Source organism: Gopherus evgoodei, chromosome 10 (assembly GCF_007399415.2).
Source record: "Gopherus evgoodei ecotype Sinaloan lineage chromosome 10, rGopEvg1_v1.p, whole genome shotgun sequence".
Lineage (NCBI taxonomy): Eukaryota > Metazoa > Chordata > Testudines > Testudinidae > Gopherus > Gopherus evgoodei.
In genome coordinates this window covers 329,761-336,185 of record NC_044331.1, presented here as the reverse complement: position 1 = coordinate 336,185, position 6,425 = coordinate 329,761, and positions in this window count along the sequence as shown.

Here is a 6,425-nt window from a genome sequence, read left to right as displayed (position 1 = left end):
GCTGAGAGGTGCTGTTGGTGGGAAGGGAAATAAAAAAGCCCCTCTGCTCCCCCCACCATATTTTTTTGCCAAACACTGGTGTCTCAGTCCACTGGGGTAACTGTTACCCCCTCTGACCCTCCCTGCATGGGGGTTTTGTCCCCGCACAGGGTCTGGCAACATCTCCCCCTGGATTTAACTCCGGCTCCCCCCCCAGTTTTTCCCCTCCAGCCCTTCTTCTGCTGCTACCTACAGTAGCTTGATCGCCCTGGCCAGTAAATTTCTGCTCCCTGCTTAGACCTTGACACCCCCCCTTGCGATTTTCCCCCTTTGCCTCTTTTTAACCTCTCCAAAGAGCAGGCAGCGAAGTCTGACTCAAAGTAAGGGCAGAGTGAGGGCGGTTGCAACAGCGGATGTTACTGCGCCTGCTCAGTGTGGGTGCGCATGCTCAGTGCACCCACAGTAGGGAATTCTGAGAGGAAGCTTTTTGTGTCGTCACACCAGTGCAAGGATATTTTGTGCCCTAGGTGAAACTTCCACCTTGGGCCCCCCTCATTGGTTCATTGAGGGGAAAATCCCAATGAGCTTTTATAGACCCTAGGGGCCAGCCTTGCCCAGGGGCTGCTCCCCAGACCAGGTTCCCCCTTCCCCGCCCCCTGAACTCACCTGGAGCGTGCACAGCCTCGCTGAGAGCCCTACCCTCCCCATCTCACCCCGGCGGCCCCCACCCTGAGTCCACTCACTGTCTTTGCCGGGTTTGGGCTGCTGCAGAAGCTCGGCAGGGAGGAGCCACCTTCTGGAGGCACCAGAGAGCCAGAGCGACCTGCTTGTGGGGGCAGTGAGCCCCAGCCATGGAGGAGCTGGCACAGCATAGGGGGGCAGCAGCCCTGCAAAGGCAGCGGCAGCACCGCTAGTGGGGAGCAGCCGCACCCCCGCCCCTCCTGCCCAGGCGGCAGCCCGGTGACCCCCGTCCTGGGGATTCCTGCAGCAGATGCATGCAGGCAGAGGCCCCCATGCGCCCCCCAGCCCCCCCTCACCGTGCTCGGGCTCTGCGGCTCCGGGGAGTGTGAGCTGCCACCACCACTGCCCCTCCCAGAGCAGGCTCAGGGCCCTGGTGGCTCACAAGCCCGGGAGCCGCAGAGCCTGAGTGCGGTGAGTGGGGAGCTGGGGACGCATGGGGGCCGGTGCACGCATGCATCTGCTACAGTCTGCAGGAGACCCCGGGGGGCCGTTAGTGGCGCCGCTGCCTTTGCAGGGCTGATGCCCCCGTGCTGCATCAGCTCCTCCACAGCTGGGGCTCGCCATCCCTGCAAGCCAATGCTCTGGCTCTCCGGTGCCTCTGGAAGGCGGCTCCTCCCTGCAGAGCCAGGGCACCGCTTTTTGGCACCCCCAGGGCCGTCCTTAGGATTTATGGGGCCCTATGCAGTATTATTAAACTGGTGCCCCTATGCCCCATGGCAGCCTAAGCTTGCAGCCTGGCTGAGGGGGGAGGGGGAGGGGCGGAGGGACAAGGCAGAAAGAATAACAAGATGCCTGGCCCGCCTCAAGGTGGCGGAGAGTCACAGTTCTCCACAAAGATCCCTGTACCCTCTCTCTCACGCAGAATGGACATGCAGAAGGTATCTAATTAAAAGCAGTAAACTTGAGAATAAAAAAAAAAGTCAGTCTCAGGTTTTTTGATATGCCCCGAAGTTTGTCAGACATTTATTTGCAAAAACTTTGTAGTAAGAGTGAGTAAGCTGTCTTGCTGAATACAGTATTAAATATTATGGAATACATGATGCAGCTCTTCTCTGTTTTACATTTTCTTTACCAGTATTTTTAAGCTTATTTTATATTTTAAATGTACTCTTAAGCCTTCATAAATCCAGATGATTACATATTTAACTCACTGAAACAGACATTAGTTTAAATTAATCAGTCACAGTGGTTTAGTGTGTTCATAACAATGTTCACTGCTTTTAGAAAAAGAGAACACTAATTTACTGTGTGTGATCTCCATAACAATACATGTTTGTGTAAGCAGAGTCAGGATAAGCTCTACCCTGACATCTGGTGGAAAGAATTTCAGAGAGTGTATTTGCATAGGCACGCCTACCCTATCCCACACTGCTGAGCTGTGGGACTGCTTGGTGACAAATGACTCACCCTCAGTTGGGTGGTACCTGCTAGACAAGGGACATGGGTTCCAAATCTAGTGAATTGAGAGGGGGCAGTTGCAGTCTCTGTCTCCTTGTGGAGCCAGAAGCACCAGTTCCACTCTCTCCACTGTGGAATGTCAGAGTTGATTTTTTTTTATTCCCTCAAGAATCTAAATACAGGTTACTGAGCTGAACTCACTTTGGGCTAATGGTGCACTAGCAGCTGAAATCACTAAGAGCTGAAATAATTGAGCTGAGAGCATTGAGTACTGTGCTAACTAGTGGGGGAGCCTGAATTTATACTGTGGAACAGAGCAGCTGGTGGAGTGGAGCAGTTGCGGCGATGGCTGGAGCGGACCACGGGACAGTTGGTGGCAGCAGAGCGGCTGGCAGAGCAGAGTAGCTGTGGGATGGGTGGAGCAGCCCACAGAGCGAGCGGAGCCGAGCAGTTTGCAGAGAGAACTGGAGCAGAGCAGCTGCTGGAGCGGAGCAGTTTCTGAGGACAGCTGGAGGAGCAGAGTGGAGCAGCTGGTAAAGCGGAGCAGTTCGTGGAGAAGGCAGAAGCAGAACCCATGGAGAGGCAGGGCAGTTGGCCCTGGACCACGTAAGGTGCCCCTTTCTACCCAGGCTGGGGGGAGGGACCTCTACAGATAATCTCTCGAACTCTGGGGTGGCATTGACCAGAGACTTTTGGATTGTTGGACTTTGGGGTGATTGGACTTAAAACCCTAAGGGAAAAAGGACAGTGCCAAACATACTTGGAGGTGGGTTTTTGTTTATGGTTTGTGTTATAACCCTGTTTGTGGTGTTTCTCCAGTGGGATGCCGCATTGATTCCTTCCTTTATTAAAAAGATTTTGCTACACTCAAACTCCGTGCTTGCGAGAGGGGAAGTATTGCCTCCTAGAGGCACCCAGGGGTGTGTGGTATGTGAGTGTCCCAGGTCACTGGGTGGGGGCTCGAGCCGGTTATGCATTGTGTTACTGAAACGGAACCCCTGGATACTGAACCCGGCCCTTGTTGCTGCCAACTCAGAGGGGCAGAAGGGTTACATTTTTGGGGGCTCGTCCGGGATACCTGGGTCAGTACCCCTCGCAAGCACCTGTTGAGTGTTCCTCTGTATTGGGAAATAATTGTGTTTATATTTTGAGGAAACTACTGTTTGCATAATGGCTAATATGTCGGGTTTGTTGGGCCCCAGTCCTGCAGCCTCTAGCTCAGGGGCGGCAGACTCAGCCTATGATTGGGCAAAAGCACTGGGGCATATATTGGAAAAGATTGTGTTGGCCTATGCTACGTCGAACTCTTGTCGTAAGTTAAGGTTATTTGATGGGGAAGAGGAGTTTGAACTCTGGTCGGAACATACTACTGAAATGCTGCAGGAGTGGGCCGTACCCGATGTAGAAAAGCGACGATGTCTAATAGAGAGCCTTAGTGGGCCAGCATTAGATGTAATTCGCACCCTGAAGCTCACTGACCCTGAGGTCAGTGTGAAGGACTGCCTAGAGGCCCTTGATAATACCTTTGGGAGCGTAGAGGGTCCTGAGGACAGTTACTGTAAATTCATTAATTCCCAACAGCAAAGGGGTGAGAAAATTTCAGCCTATATACAGAGGCTGGAGAGACTGCTTCAGAGAGCTGTTATGAGGGGAGCAGTGACTGCTGAGCAGATGGATCAGACCAGACTGGCTCATGTTGTAAGAGGGACTCAGTATCGGAACCCAATCCTACTTCATCTCCGACTAAGAGAACGGCAGGAGCATCCCTCAAGTTACTCCCAGCTGATAAAGGAGGTCAGGGAAGAAGAAGAAAGGCAGGTGGCCAGCGAGTGTTGGGAAGCCCAAACATTGGAACCAGCCAGCACGACGCCATCGCCAATGGCCAGTGTACTGATGGTGAGCACCACAGAGGAACTTGCCCAACAAATGCAGGTCCTGACAGAACGGATAGCTGAGCTGCAAAGCATCATTGACCGAGCTAAGATTTCCAGGAATAAGGAGCCTCAGATTGTGACGATAGAGAAGTCAGTATCTAGAGTCACCGTCCCACCTCGTCGAATGGGGAAAGGACAATTCTTTTGCTACTGGTGTGGTCAGGATGGGCACAGTGCTGCTAACTGCCATAAGGAAGAGAACCCCTCCTTAGTGTATGTAAAGCTGAGGATTAGTTGGAAGAGATCCAGCAGCTGCCAGAAGGTCCGGGGACAGAGACCACCTAGGCCTAGAGGATTTGAAGATTCCCCCAGAAGAGACCATCCAGCTGGGATCCCTGCAGGGCTGATAGGGCCTCAAGCAGAGGTCATGGTGAGGATTGAAGGGGCGGAGTGTAAAGCCGTGCTTGACACTGGATCTCAAGTGACTATTACATTTCAGTCATTCTACCAACAGATGCTTAGGCACCTGCCCATACAGCCACTGACTGGCATTGGTCTGTGTGGCCTCAGCATGGATGAATACCCCTATCAAGGGTATGCCATAGTGCACCTGGAATTCCCAGAGGAGGTTGCTGGGGTAAAGCAAGAGGTAGACACCGCTGCCTTAATATGCCCTGACCCGAAAGGGACCTCTGATGTGTCTGTGCTGATAGGGACCAACTCCAGCCTCTTCAAGGTGCTCGCGGATTACTGCAGACAACGGGCTGGGGACCAGTACCTGAGTACCCTGATGATCCATACGCTTTGTACTGAAGCCTATAGGAAGATTGAGAGCACCAAGAAGGAGACATCTGAGCTACCGATTGGGGCACTGAAGTACATGGGTACAACCCCCTTAGTAGTGCCTGCAAGGACGGAGCAAGAAGTACTAGTCATGAGTACCAGGCTGAAAGGCAGTAAAGGGGCATTAGCAATGATAGAGCAGCCGGCTGAAGGAGAGCTCCCGGAAGGAGTGCTGGTTCCCAGTGGAGTCATAACCCTACCTGCTGAAGCCCAGGAAAAGGTGACTATACTGATTACTAATGAAACAAGTAGAGATGTTGTTGTGAGGCAAGGACAAAAGATATCAGACCTCTTTGAGCCTGAATCACTTGTAAAACCCCAGTGTGAGACTCAAGTGCCAACAATAGACCCAGCAAAGTTTGACTTTGGAGATTCACCATTGTCCGAGGAGTGGAAAGATCGCCTAAGAAGGAAACTTTGTGAAAGATCCAAGGTGTTCTCATTGCATGAGTGGGATGTGGGATGTGCAAAAGGAGTAGAGCACAACATCAGACTACATGACTCTCGACCTTTCAGAGAGAGATCTAGGAGGCTTGCTCTCTCCGAGATGGAAGATGTGCAACAACATCTTCAAGAGCTTGCTGCAAATGGCATCATTACAGAGTCCCGCAGCTCATACGCCTCGCCCATTGTGGTGGTCCGTAAAAAAAATGGGAAAATCCGGATGTGTATTGACTACCGCACCCTAAACCGCCATACTGTGGTTGACCAGTACACAATGCCTCGAGTTCAAGATGCCTTAGACTGTTTGCTGGGAAGCCAGTGGTTCTCTGTGTTGGATCTTCGGAGTGGATACTACCAGATCCCTCTGGGTGAAGAAGATAAGGAGAAGACAGCCTTCATCTGCCCATTAGGGTTTTATCAGTTTGAACGCATGCCCCAAGGGATTTCTGGAGCACCTGCCACATTTCAACGTCTTATGGAGAAAGTTGTGGGAGACATGAATTTACTGCAAGTGTTAGTTTATTTGGATGACCTGATTGTGTTTGGAAGAACTTTGGAGGAGCATGAAGAAAGACTTCTTAAAGTGCTTGATAGGCTGGAGGATTATGGTTTGAAGCTTTCAATTGACAAATGCCAGTTCTGCAGGACCTCGGTGAAGTATGTGGGGCACATCGTATCCCAAGAGGGTGTGAGTACTGATCCTGATAAAATAGAAGCACTCACTACATGGCCATGTCCAAGCAACTACAGAGAACTCAAGACCTTCCTTGGGTTTAATGGTTATTACCGCAGATTTGTGAAAAACTATGCTACAATTGTAAAACCCCTCAATGATCTTACCAAGGGATATCAGTCCAGCAAGGACAAATCTAAGACCAAGAATAAAAGGCCTTCCGTGCAGAGACACTATGGCCCCTTCGAACCCTTTGGGCCACGGTGGGATGAGAGATGTGAAAGGGCTTTTCGAGCAATCATTACTTGCCTAACTCATGCCCCAGTCCTAGTATTTGCTGACCCAAGCAAGCCATTTATCCTGCATACTGATGCCAGTTTGGAGGGTCTGGGGGCAGTACTGTACCAGGAGGTGGAAGGCAAGCGTAAACCTGTAGCCTTTGCCAGCCGAGGACTGTCTGATAGTGAAACCCG